General features: G+C 37.0%; 1 protein-coding gene across 6 annotated transcripts in view; it reads left to right on the forward strand.

Annotated features, from left to right (window-relative positions):
- Nucleotides 1-23,202, forward strand: part of NUP62CL (nucleoporin 62 C-terminal like) — a 93,082-nt gene that overhangs the window by 24,885 nt on the left and 44,995 nt on the right. The gene's annotated exons all lie outside the window — the stretch shown is intronic.

Here is a 23,202-nt window from a genome sequence, read left to right on the forward strand (position 1 = left end):
TGTGCTTCGGAAGTCTCTGGGGTTTTTTTGTTTGTTTTTTGCTCCACTTCTCCAGTATTTTGGGGAGATGGGTATGCCTTTGAGGCTTTTTTTTTTTTTTACATTTGAATGTCATTCCTTTGTTTCCTTGACTAGTTCTTTCAAGTGTTTTACTCTGTTCTCTTTCTCCTCCCTCCTACCCGTAACCCTGTTCTTCCCCCTTCCTCCAACCTCCCCACCCCACTCGGTGCTCTGCCCTCTTGGGTCCCTCTGCCCAGATGCCCAATTTCCCAATAGCCTTGCCTTCTCTTTGGGTCTCTGCCTTCCATGCCTGCCCTCTCATGAGTCCCCCTCCTGCATACACATACCCTGCTCACTCTTGAGTCCTTCTCAATGCTTCCAAGATTCTTCCTCTCTGGAGTCCTTCTGCCCACCCTCCCCTTTGGTACCACCCCTGGTGTCTTCCCTTTTCCAATTTCGTAACTGCTATAGGCATTCACTGAGAATTGAGACCTGTTTCATGGCAATTTACAGTCTTCCACCATGTCACACTTTATTTTTTTAAAAAAAGATTTTATTTATTTATTTGACAGAGACAGCCAGTGAGAGAGGGAACACAAGCAGGGGGAGTGGGAGAGGAAGAAGCAGGCTCCTAGCAGAGGAGCCTGATATGGGGCTCGATCCCAGAACACTGGGATCACGCCCTGAGCCGAAGGCAGAGGCTTAACGACTGCGCCACCCAGGCGCCCCCATGTCACACTTTAAATACGTGGCAAGTTGGTCTTAATTTTGGGATTAAAAAAAAAAACAAAGCTTTTTCTAGCTCTTAAAATAAGATTCTGACCTTATAGCTTTGATATGTTATTGTATGAAGGGGGAGAAAAGCACTTAATGTGAAAGATAATTGGTAAGTTAAACTACTTATGATGTTTAATATGAACTCACAGCTAATATACCATTTTCAGTAGCCCTGTATTTTATTGTGGCATAAAATAAAACAATCATCGTTACAAGTTTGATCCCTTCCCGTTTCCCTAAAAATGGATTGGCTAATTTCACCTCTCCCTATCCATTTCTCTTCTGGGAACTCAAACATTTAGAATAAAACATTAGTAACTCAGTTTTTACTTCTAGAGTTGGCATCCATAGCTATCAGTGGCAAATAAGGACACTACTGTACTTTGAGGCTTACATTTTTCTACTTTCTGGGAGGCTTTCTTGATGGAACGAGGGGTTTCTTCAGTGAATTTGTACTTTTCCTTTGCTTTTCTGCCTCTTTCCTTAGTTTGATAATTAATTATACGTTAAAAATTGCATGTATTATCAGAAGTTGCTGTTTATAGGGACGACTTTATAACATGACTAATCATGCCAGATTATTTAGTCATGATGTTCTTGAGAAGGTGAAGTGAATTAGTGGAACTCCATGGTTGTCAAGTAACCAGGCAGTTTAGGGGGAATGTGGCCTGCAAGGAAGAATAGTCTATTTGCTTCTGGGAAGGTAGGAAACATTTTTAACAAATTTCAGGGCTGAGCTTCTATGCTAGTCACTGCTTGACAGTCATTTCTTCGAGTAATATCAGGGAATAATGGCATGCACGATCCCCCCAAATCATTTATACTTTATAAGACAGAAGCCTTTAAACATTTGTGCTGAAATAGCTTATTACAGGTGCTCAAGTTTGAACTTATTTTGTTTCTGCCGTTTAAGATGCAGACTTATCTTTCTAATGATATGTTGCTTACGCTAATGTTAAAATGGAAGTATTGTGTCCATTTCCTTCACTGACTGGTTGCTTGGCCTCAGGGAAATGATTTAGTATTTCAGAGACTCAGTTTCCTCAGCTATAGAATGGAGATTGAAATACCTTTATGATTTGTTGTGGGTACTTAGAAGATAAGGAGTTTCAGATTCAATAAATATTTTTATCTTTTCCCCCTTCATATTACATAAGAGATTCAAGAACTTATGTGGTAAAGGTTGTGTCCTGAAATGACCTACCATATTTTGTTGATCCCCATTCAGTTTTTCTACTACCCAGAACACTCCTAGGATCAATAGACGATGATAGGTAGTACATAGAGAAGATGATCTCCATGCCGATAAATTAGAGAGATGTATGGTAATTTTTTTGAATTCTAATTTGAAATCTGATTTATGTTCACTCTCTGGGCCAGCTACGAGAGTGCTGATATCTCTGATTTGCTGATCCTTCACTCACAGCGAGGAGAACCCCAGCATTATATATTGAAAAGCTTTCATATGGCACTTTACATTAAATTAAAGCAGACAAGGTAATATATGTGGAGGGCCCTTTATAAACTAATTGTTAAAAAAACATTTTGGTTACTCATTTAGTAGATCTGCCCAAATTGTCGAGGTGAGCAAACTGAGGCTCCAATGCATTTAAGTGACTCGTACAGTCTGATGGGCAGCAGTACTCATTGAATGGTTTTCTTCCCATCCAGTTGTTGCATTAATTCAGTAAGCCCCCTTGAGATTGGACTGTCAGGCAGGGAGCATCTGCCATTTCTAGGAACCTTTTCAGTGAGCTCTAATGATTTCTTCGGGCCTAGTGGGTTTTCGGCAGAAATCTTTCACCATCCGGTATTTCTTTCTTTGAACATGTGTGCTTGCGTTTAAGGCATCCAAGATAGAACTGTGAGCTGGGCTCAGCATAAAAAGCTGTAGTTTTGTCAACTTTAAGCTCCTATCAGGCAGTGTGGATGAAGAGAAATAGAGGTTGGCTGGAGGAACTCATCAGTGACAGAGACAGCTATCTCCACTCATAGCCACATATAGGGAGTACGGACTTGATTTCCATTTTTTTAATAAAGCAGTGATGTACATAGGGAAGCTGAAGTGTGCTAAGGTCCTGTTAAAAAGGATAGGGAATACGGATTGATTTCAGACTGTGTTAGAAAAACAGGAATTTCAGTCTGTATGTTAGAAGGAAGACTTCAAGGAAAAAAAAAACTCATACAAATTAATAGAATATTCAGTTTCCAAGCATGGGAAAAATAAAAGGAATAAAGAAAATGCCGTCAATCCAAATATGTAGACAAAGATAAAAGATGCATACCGTCGCAAATAAAAAACACAAAATAAGATGGAAGAGGTAAGTCTAAGTGTATGGGTCGTTACAATAAGTGTGAATAAACTCACTCATTAAGAGACTCTTAGATTGGATTTAAAATTTTGCAGCTTTGCTATTTAAAAAACTATACTTAAAATGACTCAGGTTGAAAACAAAGGGATGGAAAAAGATATACTAGGCAAATACCAACCAAAAGAAAAATTGTGAGGCAGCATTAATGTCAGACAAAATATGATTTAAGGTAATTTAGTAATAAACAGACATTTCACATTGATGAAAGGAAGAAAATCTTCCATGAGATTATCAACCACGAACCTATGCCCATAACAACATAGTCTTGAAATATATAAAACAAAAAGCAATGGGGTTGTAAGGAGAAATTGACAGTCCCTAATAATAAAGGGAGACTTTTTAAATACATTGTCAGAAAATGGTTAAGGAAAATAGATTGAAAAATGAAAAAGTATAATGTGAAAGATTTAAGATCTAAATGAGACAGAAAGGAGAGAATCTGTGATGCCAAATCCTTAGTGACAAAAATGCATTTTTAGTCCCAATGTGACTCTCTCTCTCTCTTTTTTGTTTCTCAAATTTTTTAGGTAGGAAAGATTTAAAGGTACATGCTACATTTAACAGGAAGATTCTTAAATTACTTCCAAAAGAATATAAGGTCCACAAATGCAAGGGGACAGGAAGAAACATTCCACCTTTTGATGCCTACCAGAAAAAGACTCCTTTGGCCTGCAATGTGACATTGATGACAATACCTAAATCCGAAAGTGTCGATTTCTATTACAACCATGGTTTGACAGCAGGTTTTGTGTCAACATTTATAATATTATTGTATAATTATATATCATAAATATATAATACATATAACTAGCATGTAACAGTAATATATTATTATAATATAGTTTATAAAAACATAATACTTAAAACCTCAGGAGAGTGGTAGCCTTGGGGAATGTAAGAGTGAGTACAGTAAAAACTCTTCCTTTGCTCAGGATGCCTTTCTTCCTGTGCCTTCTAGGACTGAGTTATTACACTTGAAATGACCATTTGGTGCTCACATCTGAAAAGTTTTAAGATGTATATGACTTAAAAGTAAGCATGTTGCAACTAACCCATTCAGGTGAATATTGTCCTTCAGAATTTCCCTGGGGTAGATGTTCACTTACATCCATGCCACACATACTACGCAAGGTACCATATTTCATCCATTTTAAGAGGTACAGTTTTTCATATTTTAACATCTATGAAATTGAAAAGAGTCTGAATGGTTGATGGTGTTTTTACAATCCCTTTTGGGCAGGTGGCAGTTGCGACGTCATAGTTGTTCCTGTATGCATATGTAATATCAAAATGTCTGGGATCAAAACTTGCCTAATGGGTGGCTTGGGTGGAAACCCTGAGACAAACGGGGGGGGGGATCACCTTTAACTCCTAGAAACCAGCAGTTGTTGGGAGAGAATGGCGGAGATGGTTAACCAGATCTAGTTACTGATTATGCTGAAATGAGAGACAAAAGGACACTAGTCTACATATTTGCGAAGCTGACTTGAAAGCATAACTAAATGGCTTTTAGTTCTCTTAATGAGTTCTTTTGCTGTGTTTAATCTTAAATTCCCAAGGGTACCAATCTCCTGAGGTTTTTAGAGTTATGTTACTATAAATTGTTATAATAGCATATTATTATATATTTATATATTTATGATATAAAGTTATATGATAATATCATAAATTTTGACCAGAAAAACTCATTGTTGTCACCATGGTTTTTTTTAAAGATTTTATTTATTTATTTATTTGAGAGAGAGAGAGAGAGCGAGCAACAGAGGGAGAGGGAGCGGCAGAGGGAGAAGCAGGGTCTCAGGACCCTGGGATCATGACCTGAGCCGAAGGCAGATGTTTAACCGGCTGAGCCACCCAGGCACCCACCGTGGTTTTGTTTTGTTTTGTTTTTAAAGATTTTATTTATTTACTTGAAGAGAGAGAAAGAACAAGCGGAGGGAGCAGCAGGCAGAGAGAAAGGGAGAAGTAGGCTCCCAGGAAGCCTGATGTGGGGCTCAATCACAGGACCCTGAGATCATGACCCAAGCCAAAGGCAGATGCTTACCGACTGAGCCACCCAGGTGCCCTGTCACCATGGTTTTGATACTGTGTCAATAGTGCTCCTGGTGGCACAGAAGACATCAAAAAATTTGAGTTGAAATTGGATTCTGAATAGTTGTTTCTTAAGGTATGCATGTTTGATTAAAATCTGTCTACATTGAAAAGAGCTCTTTCAAGAAGTATAAAAAAATTTAAGTGATAAGGAATTGTGACAGGTTGGTTTTTTTTTTCTTACTGGTGCATAAAGTAATGGGGCTCTTAACTTTGATGAAATATTTTTTGAAACTGATTTCTTAGAATCACCTTTCAGAGCTGTTGTTTAAAAAACTGATCTTTAGACACGTCCCATTTTATAAATCTTGACTCGGATAGAATTATAAGTACACAATGATTTTCCCTAAACACTTTAAAGATACTCCATCATCTTCTAACATTTATTGTTGCTAATGAAGAGCCTTCTGTCAAACTGGTTGTTACTCCTTATTAGGTAAATCTGGCTTTTTCTCTCTGGCAATGTTCAGATTTTCTTCTCTGTATTTAATATTCTTCTCTATATTTAATATTCTAGTGTTTCAGTATATTGCATATAAAGGGTGTGCTTGTGTGTGTGTGTGTGTGTGTGTGTGTGTGTGTGTTGATGATGGTGGTGTGGAGGGGCTGCCTGCTTGCACTTGGTGGCCTTTTTAACCTGAGGACTCATTTTTCTTCAGTTCTAGCAAACTCCTTTATTTACTCTTTCAGTATTGTCTCTGCCATCCTATTTTTTTCCTTCTGATATTCTTCCTGGATATATATTGAAGCTTTTCTTTTGTTTTCTTATCTCTTGATTCTCTCATTTTTCAGGCCTATAGAGTGCTTGCTTAGATGTTTTTATAATTCGTGTCTATGAGTTAATTCTCTGGGGGCTTTTTCTGACTTTGTGTGACCTAGGAAGTGGAGGAGGCACCTCTGTTGTACAATGTCCTGAGCAACCTACTTGAGCCCTGAAGGTTTCATCAGCTCCTAATCAGTTGTTCTGTTGGCATTTTAGCTTGCAGTTTCTAATCCATAAAGATAAATGGAATTTGAGCCATCTATGCATATCTTCTTTACCAGCTTGGGATTCCTGCATGTTTCCATGGCCTTTTCCATTCTCTTGTAGATCTTTCCCAGATTTAAGCTTCACTAGGCCTTTGCTGATTGAGGAGCTTTATCCTGTGGCCTCAAATTGTACCCATAACCCAGCATATTTCCAGCTGTTAAGGCACATACCTCATTCAGGTCTCTCCCTTGGGCTCAGCAGCTTCAGATTCTGCTTATAGATATGAATTCCTTCTCTGTCTGGCCCCGGAAGAATTGTCTTCAGTCTTCAAAAACTCTGCTTTGTCCTTTTAAAAATGTTCTTACGAAGTACTTTTTTTTTTTTTTAAAGATTTTATTTATTTATTTGACAGAGAGAGACAGCCAGCGAGAGAGGGAACACAAGCAGGGGGAGTGGGAGAGAAAGAAGCAGGCTCATAGCAGAGGAGCCTGATGTGGGGCTCGATCCCAGAACGCCGGGATCACGCCCTGAGCCGAAGGCAGGCGCTTAACCGCTGTGCCACCCAGGCGCCCCTTACGAAGTACTTTTTAACTGATAGTTCTAGGGGTTTGAGGTACAGGAGAGTGATTCCAGTGTGGCTTCTATCCACCATCTTGACAGGAGGGGCTCACTGAGATTTCTAAAGTTTGTTTTCGTCCATTCCTCTCTTACCCACATTTAGGGTCTGGAGTCATAAGTGGGTTTCATTTTGAAGGAACTGGTACCCCTCCCGGTGGGCTCACTTTTGGCTCTGCAAAGACCATAGCCACCACTTCAGCTACCAGCTTTGCATTCTCTACACCTGGTGCAGGTGAGTTTAAGTTTGGGACTCCACCCCAACCAGTTATAAATAAGTACCTCTTCTACTGGCCTGTCCTGGTTCAGTAACGCAGCTCCAGCTCCAAAGACTCAAGGATTCAGCTTTGGAATACCAGTTGTATCAACTTCTGCCCCAGAAGGAACTGGGTTTTCTATAGGGTAAGAGCAGTACCCTTTGATTCTTTTAGTGGTGACAAAGGTAATCATCTCTCAAAGACAAACTTTCCATTTAGAGTATGGAAAGGCTAAAGAGATGGTATGGCATTTCTAAGTCAACTATTTGGAATTGTGCCCCTCATTCCCAAGATAGTCTCACAAATTGAAGCCATCTGAGATTTAAGGCACAAGGCACATTGAATTCTCATCTGTGATTTCCCTTCATTTTATGGGAGCATTGGAGGGGTACTCACTGAGTTTTGGACATAGATCATCTTGAAATCAGGCTACATGCTTATTAAGTGTCTCTCTCTCTCTTGAGAGATCTTTATCTGTTGGTCATTGTAATGACCTTGAATATATATTCTTCCCTTCTGCATTTCAGAATTTTAAAGGGAGCACTCTTTTCATGCCTTTCTATGTAAATCCAGGTGGATCCAGCCATTTCTCTTGGTAGCACGTGGTGGTCCAATGAAAGCTGGAGTATTTTCTCTAGAATTCTCCCTGATTCTGTTAGTTATCCAATAACTTGTAATATTTGGTCATCTTTCCTTCTGTATTGAGATGAAAACCTATAGTACAAAATCTCATAAACTGCTCTATTTAAAACTTTATTTGGTGGGAGCTGCATTATCTAGCTGCCATTTAATGTATCAGAGAACTATTGATTTGTTTTTCTTTTTTCTATTTGGAATAAATGCACCAAAATTACACTTGGGCAACACTTGTTCTCACACAACCTGCAGTGATTACAAGGGCTTTGGGGCCGGGTACCAAGCAGAGTCCCATCACACTGGGTGACGCATTCAGCCTTTTGCTTTTGGCTCTGCTACTCAGTCTGCAACTGCCACACGTTTCTCCTTCATCAGTGGAAGTACACCTCAAACTGGGAGGGCCAGTTTCAGTGCTGTCTCTGCAGGATTACCCCTCACTCCTGCTACTCAGTGTCTCGTGACACAGTTGCTACGCAACCAATTGTTCCTTTCAACTTTGGTGGACGGCTCACACTGGTAATGTTGGAACTCTGCTCTCCAGTGGAGAAGCACAGCATTCAAGACTGATTTTGAGATTCTTTTTTGGATTGCTTCAAATCCAAATATGACTCACTTCTCTTGCCGGAGTTTAATGTTATTGATGAATGTGGTGGAAATTAAGTCCAAACTGCTCCTTCTGCTGTTGCAGTTTTAGGTTTAGAACCAAAGAATGTTTGTTTTGGAAAAAGTTACAACCTTCTGAGAACCCAGCAGTCGAGACCAATCTGCATTTAGTAATGTGAGTTATACTGAAATGTTTTGATCAACTGTTTAATGCTTGTGTTTAGCACGTATATTCTTATTCACAATCTGTTGATATGTTCTGTTTTCCATTTTGGAAATAAAACTTCTGAAATGAAATTTATCAGGAGGTACAATAGAACAGGAAAGTGTCTTTGGGGTGATGTAAAATTTTAGAGACTATTAATAATGCAGTAAGTCACTTACATGGCATGGCTGGGGAATGGTGAAATATTTTGGCTGGTAGAAACAGCTTATATGTGTGGGTTACCACTTTCCAAATAATTAAGATTCAGTAAAATACATTTAACCTATATTGAACATTAATGAGAAGGCATTTAGGATCTTGCTAAACCAAAATGAAGTTAGTAAAGAGTTCTGGTTTATAAGCCATATAAACTTGGTTTTATTGTAGATGCCTCAGATGTTTTAGAACTTGGGAAATGCACTGAGTGAGATATTAATACAGTTTATTTTATAGTACATTTTATTAAATTAGATATTCATAGTAATAATTTCAGAGCCTTTGGAAGCAACCAAAATGGAAAAAATACTTTAAAATCATAGATAATATAGAACTAACTTATTTATAATTTGTAGTAGTGATAATACCAATTTTGATTGGTTGGTATAGCATTGTAGGACATAAAGAGATGAAGTGGAACATTGAAATAATTATGATGCTAGAATATTTGGTCACTACCTTGGGGGGCATCATTTAATTGTATACAAATGAATTTTTGGGGTTAGAAGTAATGCATATCTATTATTTAAAAAATCTAGGAAATAAATGTTTGAGTCTCGGCTCTGTTCATTCCTAGTTGTGTGACCTTGGGCAAGTTATTTAACCTCTCGGTGATTGGTTTGCTCATCTATAAGTGCTCAGCACTTACCTCAGAGGGTTGTTGTGGGGATTCAGTAAGTTAATATAGGTGAAATGTCTAGAACCTTGTCTGACATGTGATAGGCACTCATAGGTAGCTATTATTGTTGTTTTTATGAGAATGTACATTTCCCTACAGTGTTACATATGTTGGATATTATCCTTTTTGTGTGTTTGTTTTTTAATTTGTTAGCTTAACAGTGGAAATAATATCAACATTATCTTGATTTACGTTTCTTTAATTACTAATAAGATGACTCCTTTTCAAATTATTTGTCGAATAATTGTATTTGTGTGTGTGTGTGAGAGAGAGAGAGAGAGAGAGAATTGAATAAATTCCTTGTTTGTATCTTTTGCTCAGTTTTCTAATATAGTATTTATCTTTTTCTTGTTGATAATGCATTACAGTATCTTAACCCTTTGATATTTGTACAAGAAGTATTTTTCCCAGTTTGTTTACATTTTATTTTTCTGAGAGCTTTATAGATATTAAAAGAGTCTAATTTTTTTAAATTAAGCTTTTTATTTTACTACAATTATATGTAGATTCTCATGCAGTTGTAAGAAGTAGAGATTCCATATACCCTTTGACCATTTTCTCCTAGTGGTAACATCTTGCATAACTGTCATACAGTATCATAGCCAGGATGTTGATATGGATAGGCAAAGTATAGACTAGTCCTATCACTACAGGGATCCTTCATTTTGTCTTTTCAGAGCAACTGTTCCTATAATTTTGTCATTTCAAAAATGTTATATAAACGGAATCATACAATATGAGATATTTTAGGAATGGCTATTTTTAACTCGGCATAATTTCCCATAGATTCATCCAGATTGTTGTGTGTATCAGTTGTTTGTTTTACTGATGCATAGTATTCCACGGTATAGATGTAGTGCAGTTTATGTAACTATTTGCCCATGGATGGATATTTGTGTTGTTTCTACTTTTTGACTATTATGAATAAAGCTGCTATGAACATTTATGTACAGGTTTTTTGTGAACATAAGTCTCCATTTCTCTTGCATAAATGCCCAGGAGTACAATTGCTGGATCGTATGGTAGTTGTATATTCAGTCTTATAAGAAACTGCCAAACCATCTTCCAGAATGGCTGTACCGTTTTACATACCCATCAGCAAGTATGTGTGATCCAGTTTCTCTGCTCTTCACTATCATTTGGTATTATCACTATTTTTCATTTTAGCCATTCTTGCAAATACTGATATCATATTGTGGTTTTTATTTATATTTCCCTAAGGGCTAATAATGTCGAACATCTTTTCCTGTGCTTATTTGTCATCTGTATATCCAATCTGTTCATGCAGTTTAGAGTCTGAAAAAAAAGCATTCAAAAATAGTAATGTATTATATGGGTCCTTTTTACATAGGGACTTGGGAAATGTCAGTGAATAATAGGGCTTTACAAAAGAAGTGCTGATCAACTGGGATTTTTTTTTCTTTTATTGTTAGATTTACACCTGAGTATTTCTCTTTTTAAAGTGGTTGTAAATGGTACTGTATTTTTAATTTCATATCCACTTGTTTATTGATAGTATGTAGAAATACAATTGATTTTATATATTTATCTTGTATCCTGTGACCTTGCTGAACTCATTTATTCTAGGAGGGTTTTTTTGGTTTTTGTTTTTTTTTTTTTGTAAATTTCTTAGGATTTTCTGCATAGACAGTCACGTCATCTGAAAATAGGGACAGTTTCATTTCTTCCTTTCCAATCTAGATTTTTTTTCTCCTTGCTTTAATGCAGTAGCTAACAGTTCTAGTACTATATTGGATAAGAGTGATGAGAGCAGGCATCCTTCCTTTTTCCCAATCTTAGGGAGAAGCATCTAGTTTCTCATTAAGTATGGTTATAGCTGTAGTTTTTTTAATAGATGTCCTTCATCAAGTTGAAGATGTTTACATCTATTCCTAGTTTTTTGAGGCTTTTACCGTAACTTGGTGTTGAATTTTGTAAAAGCATTTTCTTCATTCGTTGATATGGTCATGTGGATCACATTGACTGAATTTTCAAATATTATACCAACCTTGTACCCCTAGAAAAATCCCACTCGGTCATAGTCTATAATCCTTTTATACATTGCTGAATTCTATTTGCTTATGTTTTGTTTGATTTTTTTATTCTTTCATTCATATTCATAAGAGATATTGGCCCGCAGTTTTTCTTTTTTATATTGTCTGTCTGGTTTTGATCAGGGTATGATACTGGTTTCATAAATTAAGTTGGGAAGTGTTTCTCCTGTTTTATTTTCTGAAAGAAATTCTTTAAACATTTGATAGAATTCTCCAGTGAAACCATCTGGACTGGGAGATTTGGACCAGGAGATTTGTTTTTTAGGAGTTTTAAAATTATGAATAAATTCCTTAAGTTACAGGGTTACTCAAATTATCTATTTTGTATTAGTGACTTGTGGTAATTTGTATGTTTTGAGTTGGACCATTTCTTTGAAATTATCAAATTTGTGGGTATAGTATTCTTTTGATGTCTACATGGTGTGTCATGATATCCTGTTTCATTACTGATATTAGTAATTGTATCTTCTCTGTTTCCTTTTTCAATCTTAGCAGAGGTTTGTTAATTTTATTGATGTTTCAAGAATCAACTCTGTATCATTGATTTTTTTCTATTATTTTCCATTTAATTGATTTTTGCTCTTTATTATTTTCTTCTGCTTGCTTTGGGTTTATTTTTCTCTTTTACTAGGTTTTCAGGTGGGAGCTTGGATGATTGATTAGACACTTTTCTTCTGTTTTTAATTAAATAATTGACCTTATATTAGTTTCAGGTATACAACATAATGATTCGATATCTGTATATATTATATAATGATCACCATGATATGTCTAGTTAACATCCATCACCACAGAGTTACAATTTTTTTCTTGTGATGAGAAATTTTAAGATTTATTTACTCTTAGCAACTTTCAAATATACAGTACAATATTAACTATAGTCACCATGCCGTACATCTTCTTTTCTAATGTGTACATTTACCGTTATAAATTTCCCTGCCAGCACTGCTTTAACTACATCCCACAAATTATGGTATGATGTATTTTCATTTTCATTCAATTCAGTGTATTTTTTTAAATTGTTGAGACTTCGTCTTTGACCCATGGGTTATTTCAGTGTGTGTTTAGTTTCCCAATGTTTGGAGATTTTCCTCTTTTCTGTTTTTGACTTCTGGTTCCATTCCATTATAGTTGGAGAATACACTGAATCGTTTTTAGTCTTTTAAATTAGTTGAAATTTGTTTTATGGCCCAGAATAAGGTCTATCTTGGTATATCTTCCAGGGGCACTTGAAAAGAATGTGTACTCTGCTTTGTTGGGTGAAGTGTTCTATAAAGGATGATCGTATTCTGATGGTTAATGGTTTTCATGAGTTCTATATCCTTGTTGATTGTCTGTCTAGTTGTTCTATCAATTGGTTAGAGAGGGGTGTTGGAGTCTCTGATTGGAATATTGGATTTGTCTATTTCTCCTTTTACTTTTATCAGTTTTTGATTCACATATTTTGAAGCTCTGTTGTTCAGTCCATATATGATTGCTAAGACTTATTAGGAGATTGGCCCTTTATGTAATATCATTATGTAATAAGTAATTTTTTTTGTTCTGAAGTCTACTTTGTCTGATAATAATATATCCATTCCTACTTAGTGTTGTATAGTATTTCTTTTCCATCTTTTTATTCTCAACCTGCCTCTGTCATTATTTTTGAAGTGAGTTTCTTATAGACAACATACAGTTGGGTCATGGTTTTTTAATACCTTCTGTCACTCTCATTTTTAATTGGATTATTTAGATCATTAACATTTTCTGTAATTATTGCTATGTTAGGGCTTAAATCTGCCATTCTATTTTTTGTTTTGTTTATATTTTTCATTCTTCTGTTTTCTATTTCCTGCCTTCCTATTGATTACTTGAACATGTTTTAGAATTCCATTTTGGTTTAACTGTAGTATTTTTGAGAGTACTCTTTGTATAGCTTTTTTAGTGGTTGCTGTAAGTATTATATATATATGTGTAATATAACATAGATAGTATACTATATATATATAGTATGTTTTATATATATATTATATATTTATATATATATATTATATATATTATATATATTATATATATTATATATATTATATATTATATATATATAATAGTCTACTTGTCATTTCACCTGTTTTTGTGAGGTATAGAAACCTTTCCCAGGGTGCCTTGGTGGCTCAGTTGGTTAAGCATCTGACTCTCTTGATTGAGGGGTTGTGAGTTCAAGCCCTGCATTGGGCTCCATGCAGGGCGTGGTGGAGCCTACTTTAAAAAAAAAAAAAAGAAAGAAAGAAAGAAACCTTTCTCCCTGTATGTCCCTTAACCCACCCTTATTTGTATGTAATTGTCTTAAAATATTCTGTCTACATACATTTAGAACCACATCAGGCCGGGTTATAATTTTTGCTTCTACCATCAAACAGAATTTTAAAAACTTAAGACAAACAGGAAAACCTATTGTATTTACCCAAATTTTTGCTCTTCTATTTGTTGTTTCTTCCTTCCTGAAGTTCCAAGATTCCTTCTTTTGTTATTCCCTTTCTGTTTAGAGAACTTCCTTTAGTTCCTCATTTAAGGTGGTCTGTTTGCAACAAATTTTGAATTTTCCTTTTCAATATCTTAATTTCCTCTTCATTCCTGAAGGATATTTTCGCTAGCTGTAGGATTCTGGGTTGGAAGTTCTTTTCCTTCAGCACCTGAAAAATATGGTGGTACTTCCTTCTTGCCTCCATGGTTTCTGATGAGAAATCTGTCATTTAAATAGTTTTTTTCCCTTATAAGTTAGATGCTATTTTATCTTTGTTTTTCAGAAGTTTAGTTATTAAATATGTCTTGGTATAGACTTCTATTGTTCTATCATCCATTTCACTGATTCTTGTCTATCTGCTCTATTCTGCTCTTGAATCCTTCCACTTAGCTTTGTGTTTTGGTTATTGTCTTTTTCAGTTCTCAAATTTCCATTTGGTTCTTTATATCTTCTATTTCTTTGCTGAGGTTTTATTTTTCTTTCTTTTCTTTTTCTTTCTTTTTTTTCTGGTAAGGCTATTTTTTCACGTGTTTCAAGTGTGTTTGTAATTTCTTATTGGTTCATTTTCATCATGGATGCTTTCAAATCTTTGTCAGTTAATTCTAATGTTTCTGTCATCTTGGTGTTGTCATTTTTCACTCAGTTTGAGACCTTTCTGGTTCTTGGTGGGATGAGTGTTTGATTGAAGCCTGGACATTTTCTTATTATAGTATGAGACTCTGGATCTGATTTAAGCCTTTTTTTTCTTTAGCTGATTTTATTTGACATTGCTCTAGCAGAGGAAGAAAGGGGTGCTGCTTTATTACCCTAAGGTGGGAGTAGAACTTCATTTTTCCCCTTGGTCTCCATCACTACCCAAGACAAGGGTCTCCTAGTTACTGGTGGGCAAGGGTGGAAGTTCCTGCTCCCAATGTGGTTTCCAGTGTCACTGTAAGGAGAGGGTTCATAAACTGCTGGCAGGGATGAAAAACCTGGCTCCCTACTTGACCTTCTTGACCGTTTTGGTGGGGGTATTAGGATACCTCATTACAGTCTCACATGGGTAGAAGTTTAGGCTCCTTGCTTAGTGTTTAGAGCTTAGTAGGTAGAAAAGGGGGCCACAGTTTTTTGTGTGGTGTTTGCTTATATTAGAGTGGTTATTGTCTAAAAGTTTTCTGTCCTATTAGTCTGCCCCTTTCCTTGTCTTTTGTTTATAGAGCAGGCTTTTGTTGGGGCCTTTATGGGAAGGGTCTATATCCATTGGTGTTTCTGGGTTGCTAGCCTATTCAACCCCAAGCCTGGGAAATACAAAGCAAAAAGAAAACCTGTGGACCAACCACCGTATCATTCCTTGGGTCTCAAGATCCCTATCTGGTTTGCCTTCTTCTCACCACTTTTTAGGGTCTTCTTCGGTTTATGTGTAATGTTTTAGTGGAATAGGGGTTTTATTTGAATAAGGAAAAGTACATGTATCCCATTTTCCTGGAAGTCCTTAATTTAATTTTTATATTATCACATCTCTTATTCTTCTGAGTTTATCTCTCTGGACAAATAGGCCTTTTCCAGCTCAAGATTCTTAATTCTTTTTGTACTTTTATTATGGTTTATATTTTTAAGATAATTTTTTTTCTAAATGATTAGTGAGTAAAACCATTATATTTCATTAAATAGCCATTCTTTTTCTATTGATTTGAGATGCTGCCTTCCACATACAACAAATTATTATATATGATTAGTTCTGCTTCTGGACTTCCTATTTTGTTTTACTGACCTGCCCTTTAATTGTTCTAATATCACCATTTTAGTTATTGTAGCATGGCCCACTATCTTGTAGTGTAGGGCCACCTTTCCCAATCCTATTAAAAAAATTCGTGACTATTTTCTAGGGCCAACAATTTATTAAAATAGTTGGTGGGGTGCCTGGGTGGCTCAGTCAGTTAAGTGTCTGACTTCGGCTCAGGTCATTATCTCAGAGTCCTGGGACTGAGCCCCACGTCGGGCTCCCCACTCAGCAGGGAGTCTGCTTGTCCCTCTGCCCCTGCCCACCCTCTCACCCCTGCTCATGCTCTCTCAAATAAATAAATAAAATCTTTAAAATAGTTGGCATTTTCTTATGTTCTTAAACATCAAGGAATTAAGGCTGATTTGGGTATCCTTATAGCACTGGATGGAGAAAATGATACTGAACCCTTCCTCTAGTCCAGTGGTTCTCAACTGGAGATGATTTTGCCCCCTCTCCTAGAGGATATTTGGCAATGTCTGAAGACATTTGTAGTTGTTGAGACTGGGGAGGTACTACTGGCACCTCGTGGGTTGAGCCTGGAGATGCTGCTTTTGACCTTGAAAACAAAACAGCCGGTTATTTTGCTAGCAAAATGGGTTTGTTTGAATAGCAGAGAAATTGCAATTTGGGACAAGCAAGCTAAGGCAAAACCACAGGCAAGTCTGGAGAACAAAAGAGAAGAAAGCTCTTTTATAGAGGAAAGGGGGGAGTTGAGAGGGGCTGTTGTAAACAAAAAGTCCATTGGAGTAAATTGGGAGTTTGACGTGTAGTGGCTTTTCATTGGCTGAGTTGTGACAGTGTCTCATTGGCCGGGTTGTTGCTGAGCCAGGAGAAGATCTTACTGCTGGGGTAGTAAAATAGGTTTTTTTCCTGTTGGGCCTGCAAAAGGCTGCATGCAACAGGTGGTATGGTGTGAGAGCTCCCCCTTCTGGCCTCCCAACCCCATTTTAAATGAGGTCTCCTTCATTCAGTTTCACACTGCAAAATATCCTGTAGTGCACATAAAAGAAAACCTTGTGTCCCCTGCACTCAGTACCTCTGACACCAAATATGGGGGCGGGGATTCTTCCTACACCAACCAGTTCTCTAACCCTGGACACCAGCTGGGTTTCCGTTTCCTACATTCAGTTATGATGCGCATTACCTGGAGTTACCACAGACCTCACATTTTAAGGGCTCAGTCCCACAAGACTGTCTACTGCTTCAGATACCAGGTGTGAGTCCCAGGTTGTCACTTGTACTTCTGACCAACTGCTTATAAGTTGAGGGTTCCCATGAACCCCTCCTTGGGTCAATTCATTAGAACAGCTTAGAGAACTCTGGAAAACACTTTACTTAACAATTACTGGTTTATTATAAATGATACAACTTAGGAACAACCAAATGGAAGAGATGCATAGGGCAAGGGATGGGGGAGGGTGGCCCAGATCTTCCACTTCTTCTCCAGGTGTGGTCACCCTTTTAGCACCTCGATGTGTCACCAAACCAGAAGTTCTCCAAACCCCTTCATTTAGGGTATTGTTGGAGGTTCTATTATGTAGGCATGATTGATTGAATCATTGGCCAATGGTGATTGAACTCAGTCTTCAGACCCTCCCGTTTCCAGAGGTCAGAGGGTGGGGTAAAAGTTCTAACCCTGTGATCACTTGGTTGGTCCCTCTGGTAACCAGTGCTCATTTTTAAGGGCTCTTTAAACTTCACCTTATTAACATAAATCAGGTGTGGTTGTTACGGGCTTGTTAAAAATAATCCGAGGCTCCTTTCACCATTATTGCTCCTGGATTTATTTCAGGAACTGGGGACAAAAACCAAATATAACAAAAGATGTCCCTAACACTTTTATCACTTAGCAAATTACAAGGTTTCAGGATTTGTCCAGGAAAGGGGACACAGACCAAATATGCATTTCTTATTATATCCCAGCATGGGCTAGTCCTCCACAAAGAATTACCTGGCCCCAAATGTTGAAAAACCCTGCTCTAGTTCTATGATTAGGAAAACAAGACTGCCTCTTAAATCCTTTCTTATTTAAGAGTAAGACTCCTTTAACTTAAAAGCAAATCATATTAAATGGCATTTGCTTCCTTAGTTGCCTCTGCATGTGATTTAAGGTCAGGCCCTGAAATTATGCCAGTACCCGAGACAAATGATCAGGATTTTAAAATATGGGCATAAATCAAGTGCAAATTCAATTAGCACTAGTGAAGAAGTTTCGATAATATGGCCAGTTATAAATACAAAAATCAATAGTGTTCCCATGTTTAAGCAATAATAGTTGGTAAATACATATAATGGAAAAAGGTCCCATTAACAGCTTCAACCGAAAATTCAAAGTGCCTAGCGATAAACTTTTAAAATGTGCATGACCTATATGAAGATAACTCCAAAATTCTACTGAGGAATATAATTGAAGATATGAATAAATGAAGACACCTACTGAACGTGCAGACTCAGTACACAAGAATGTCATTTGTCTCCACAGTAACCCACACATTTAATGTAATTCTTATAAAACCACAATGGGAATTGTTAAAAAACAAAATTCAACCAAGTAAATTTGAAGATCTAACTGGCTTTTTAAGTGATTCGTGAATTGGGCAGCATCCAACCTAGCAAGTAGAGAGATGCTCTGAGGAATTGTACAAAATAGAAGGTTTTTATGGGAAGGAGGGTGGGGCAAGTAGTTATCAGCAAAAGAAAAGAAAGGGTTGTTTCTGGCCAGACATCTTTTGGGTAGAAGGGAACAGCAGGGTTTTTTTTTTTTTTTTTTAATCTTGCAGATTACCTCCCTAGTGCTGATCAGGAAATTTCAGATTGATTTTTGAAAGGTCACATTTCTGGAATAGATTGAAACTGTAATTAAGTTGTGGTTTCCTGTGGTGGGGGACAAATGACTCCCAAATTGGGCTTGTTTTTTTTTTTTAATGGAATTTTTTCCTGAGGAAGGAAAGGAAAAGAAGGACTTGACTGTAGTTGAGTCTAAAGTTCAAATGGGGGAATAAATGCATGAGACTAGTCAATTTTTTTTTTTTTTTTTTTTTTTTTTTTAGCGAGAAAGAGTATGTGCAAGTGAGGTGGGGAGGGGCAGAGGGAGAGAGAGAAATCTTTTTTTTTTTAATGTGTATTTTTTTTAATGATTTTTTATTATATTATGTTAGTCACCATACAGTACATCCCCGGTTTCCGATGTAAGGCTCGATGACTCATTAGTTGTGTATAACACCCAGTGCACCATGCAATACGTGCCCTCCTTACTACCCATCACCAGCCTATCCCATTCCCCCACCCCCCTCCCCTCTGAGGCCCTCAGTTTGTTTCTCATAGTCCATAGTCTCTCATGTTTCATTCCCCCTTCTGATTACCCCCCTTTCTTTATCCCTTTCTTCCCCTACCGATCATCCTAGTTCTTATGTTCCATAGATGAGAGAAATCATATGATAGTTGTCTTGAGAGAGAGAAATCTTAAGCAGGCTCCACACCCCGCCCAGCCTAGAGACCAGTGTGGGGGCTTGATCTCATGACCCTGAGATCATGACCTGAGCCAAAATCAAGAGATGGTCGCTTAACCGACTGAGCCACCCAAGCACCCCTCAACTCTTTTGTTTTTTAAGGAAAGTAATGATGGAGTACTTGTGGGAAAATACATGAAAATGTATGTTAACTTTATTCTCTTCCTGTTAAGTTTAAAATATCGTGTAATACAAGAGCACATGAATTCTAGTGCTATAATAATTGAAACTTTCTAGTGGAACAGTGATAGAAAAATTTTAAAGTACAGAAACAAACCTGGGTCTGTGAAGATGGCATTTTAAATCCGTGGGGAGAGAGGGTGGGGTAGTGAGTAAATGAATTGCAGTAGCTGGCTAACCAGCTGATTTGGGGTAAAGGGGATGTATTTTTGCCTAAGAAGATCATTAAAAAGAAAACCATGGGTCCAAAATGGTGTCATTTAGATTAAGGCCCAAGTCAGTAAACCAGGGCTTAATACCTAATCTAACTGCAGTTTCAACCTCCCCCAGAAATATAAGTCTTTACTGGTCAGTCAGGAATTTCCTGATAAGCACCAATGAGGTAATCTGTTACATGGGGCCTCTCCATCCCCCAAAAGAAGATGAGGTCATCTGTTTAAGATTCTCTGCCCTTCCCCCAAGAGAAGGTGATCTTGCCTGAAACAATTCTTTCTTTTCTTTTGCTTATAACTTTCTTGCCCCACCTTCCTTCCTATAAAAACCTTCCATTTTGTACAATTCCTATGAGCTCCCCTCTGCTTGCCAGATGGGATACTTCCGGATTCATGAATTCTTTAATAAAGCCAGTTAGATCTTCAAATTTGCTCCACTGAGTTTTTTTTTTTTTTTAACAAGATCAACCAAAAAAATGCTGGGTGAATTAAAGGTAGAAAATGAAGCCATAAACATTTAAAAAGCACAGGTAAATATGAAAATATATAAATAATGTATCTTGGGTTGGTGAAGGACCTTTATGTATAATTTAAAAATATGTAATATATTCAGTCACATGGTTCAAAAATAAGACTATATGTAGTATATGTGGGTATACTGTCCCCCATCTACCCTGTATTACCCCTACCCCTTCTACCGCCTCCATTCAGCTGACTACTGTAATAGTTTGTGTCCTTTCAGAGTTTCTTCATGGATTTGCTAGCAAATAAAAAAAAAATTCTTAGCCCTCTACCTTTATTTTTTTTTTTACATAAATGATAGTATACACAGTACTCTGTACCTTGCTTTTTAAACTCACAAACTTTATACACTTACTTTAAACATTTTGGAGATCTTTTCACATCAATCAGTATATAGACAGTTCTCTCTATTTTTTTGTAGCATCATAGAATTCCATGGTCTAGATGTGCTGTAATTTATTTATTCAGTCCCTTGCTGGTGGGCATTTAGGTTGTTTCCTCATTTGTTAGTACAAGGAGTGATGGCACAGCTCTCATTTTACATGTCATTTTACAGGTGTGCAAGTACATCTTTGTGGACAAATTTTGAGAAGAAATATTACTGGTTCAAAAGATAGGTTTAGGTTCATTTGGAATTTTTCAAACATTGGCCACTTGTTTTCCAGAGGGTCTATACCCAATTTACACTCCCTTTAGGACCCTCAGAGGCTGCTTGTTTGTTCACAGTGTTCTTAACGGAGACTGTTACTAGCTTTTTTTATTTCTTCCCATCTGTTTGGTGAAATTGTTCTCAATATAGTTATAATTTGTGGTTTTCTCTTAAAAATGAGGTTGTTATAATTTGTGGTTTTCTCTTAAAAATGAGGTTGAGCACATTTTGTACGTTTAAGAGGGGAAGCCTTTTGAAACATATTATGGAGACATAAACCATAAAGGAAAAAAATGATGGAAAAATTTGACTACATAAAAAATAAAACCAAAATAAACAAATGACAAACTGGGGCTGGGAAATTTTTGCAACTTTTTTTTAGAGAGGGGGAGGGGCAGAGGGGGATGGGAAGAGAGAATCTTAAGCAGGCTCCACACCTAGCGCGAGCCCAACAGGGCTCAGTTTCACAACCCTGAGATCATGACCTGAGCTGAAATCAAGAGCCAGTCGCTCAACCAACTGACCCACCCAGGCACCCCACAACATTTGACTAAATAGCTTTGATATACACTTCAATAAAGACAATACTCTAGTGAGAATATCAACAGATGACCTAAAAAGGAAATTTCAAATGAGGAAATAAAGTAGTCATTAAACCGATAGTAAAAATTTAGTCTCACCTGTCGGTAATGAATTATAAATATTAAAACACCTTTGCTGTAAAAGGTCTTTAAAAGTACATCTCTTTAAAAGTACACTACACGTGGTGCTTCTTCTAGATGAAACATAAGGATATTCCATGATACACATTTTAGACAGTTGAAGGCATATAGTAATGTTCCCAATTCCTTCCCAGCATCTCCCTATCCCCTTCACCCTCAGTGGCCCTAGATCTTTTGGAAAACAGTCTTACATTATATATTGCCAAGAGTTGTTCAGCAGTTGGATGTAGGCAGCAACAGATTTAAGTGCAGTTACTTATTAAGTACTTTTTCCTTTTGAAGAGGAACTAGAATGTCATTATGTATTGGAGTCTGGAAAAAGTGGGTTCAATTCAGCAGAAACTTTCATTGAGTACTTACTACCATGTGCCATGTACAATGATCTAGGATGAGGATGAAAAGATAAACTTTGTTTTCAGTTAACCAATGAATCTCGTTTGTGTCTTTATGTACTTCATTTCTCTAGCTTTATTTTTTTATACTTATTTGAAATTTTAAAGCAAGAGGCAGGTAATCTGCTTTCTGAAACTTTATCCCAGACCTCTATTTATTTTTTTTCACAGTTTTATTGTATAATTCACATACCATATAATTTATCCGTTTAAAATGTACAATTAATTGGCTTTTAGTATATTCACCAAGTTATGCTGTCATTACTGCAGTCAATTTTAGAATATTTTCATCACCCTCAAAGGAAACTCCATACCCATTAGCAGTCACTGTCTGTTCCTCCCTGCCCCAGTCCCTGACAAGTATTAATCTGCTTTCTGGCTCTAGATTCCCCTATTCTGGACATGTCATATAAAAGGAGTCATAAAATGTACGCTCTTTTGTGATTAACTTCTCTCACTCCACATAATGTTTTTAAGGGCTCATCCATGTTTTAGCATGTATCAGTGCTGCTTTTCCTTTTTATGGCCAAATAAAATTCCATTGTATGGCTATACCACATTTTATTCATCCATTCATCAGTCGATGTTCGTTTGGGTTGTTTCTACCTTTTGCCTGTTATAAGTAATGCTGCTATGAACATTCACGCACATGTTTTTCTGTGGATGTATGTCTCCATTTCTCTTGTGTAGATACCTAGGAATAGAATTACTGGGTCATATGGTAACTCTATGTTTAACACATTGAGGAAGTGCCAGACAGTTTTCCAAAGTGGCTGTACCATCTTACATGCCCATCAGCATTGTATGAGGTTCCCGATTTCTCCACCTCCTCACCAACACTTAATATTATCTGGCTTTTTGATTATAGACATCTTAGTCAGTATAAAGTAGACTCTCATGTGGTTTTGATTTTCAGTTCCCTAATGACTAATGACGTTGAGTTTGTTTTCATGTGTTAGATGGCCATTCTTTTCAGCAACTTGGCATCTTTCTGACCATTCTTTTGTAGTCACCTCTCCCTCTGGCCACAGCCTGGAAAGAATCTCTACTTTTAAGGATTTACGTCATTAGGTTTTGCTTACCTGGATAATCCAGGATAATCTCCCTATCTCAAAGTACTGAACCTTAATCACATCTGTAAAGGCCTTTTTGTCAAGTAAGGTAATATGTTTGCAGGCTCTGGGTATTAGGAGGCAGCTATCTTTGGGGACCATTTTTCTGTCTACCATACCACTTTAATAATACTAAATCTTCTGACACACAAACATGAGAACTTTCC

Source organism: Ursus americanus, chromosome X (genome assembly GCF_024610735.1).
Source record: "Ursus americanus isolate L20-20 chromosome X, mUrsAme1.1.p, whole genome shotgun sequence".
Lineage (NCBI taxonomy): Eukaryota > Metazoa > Chordata > Mammalia > Carnivora > Ursidae > Ursus > Ursus americanus.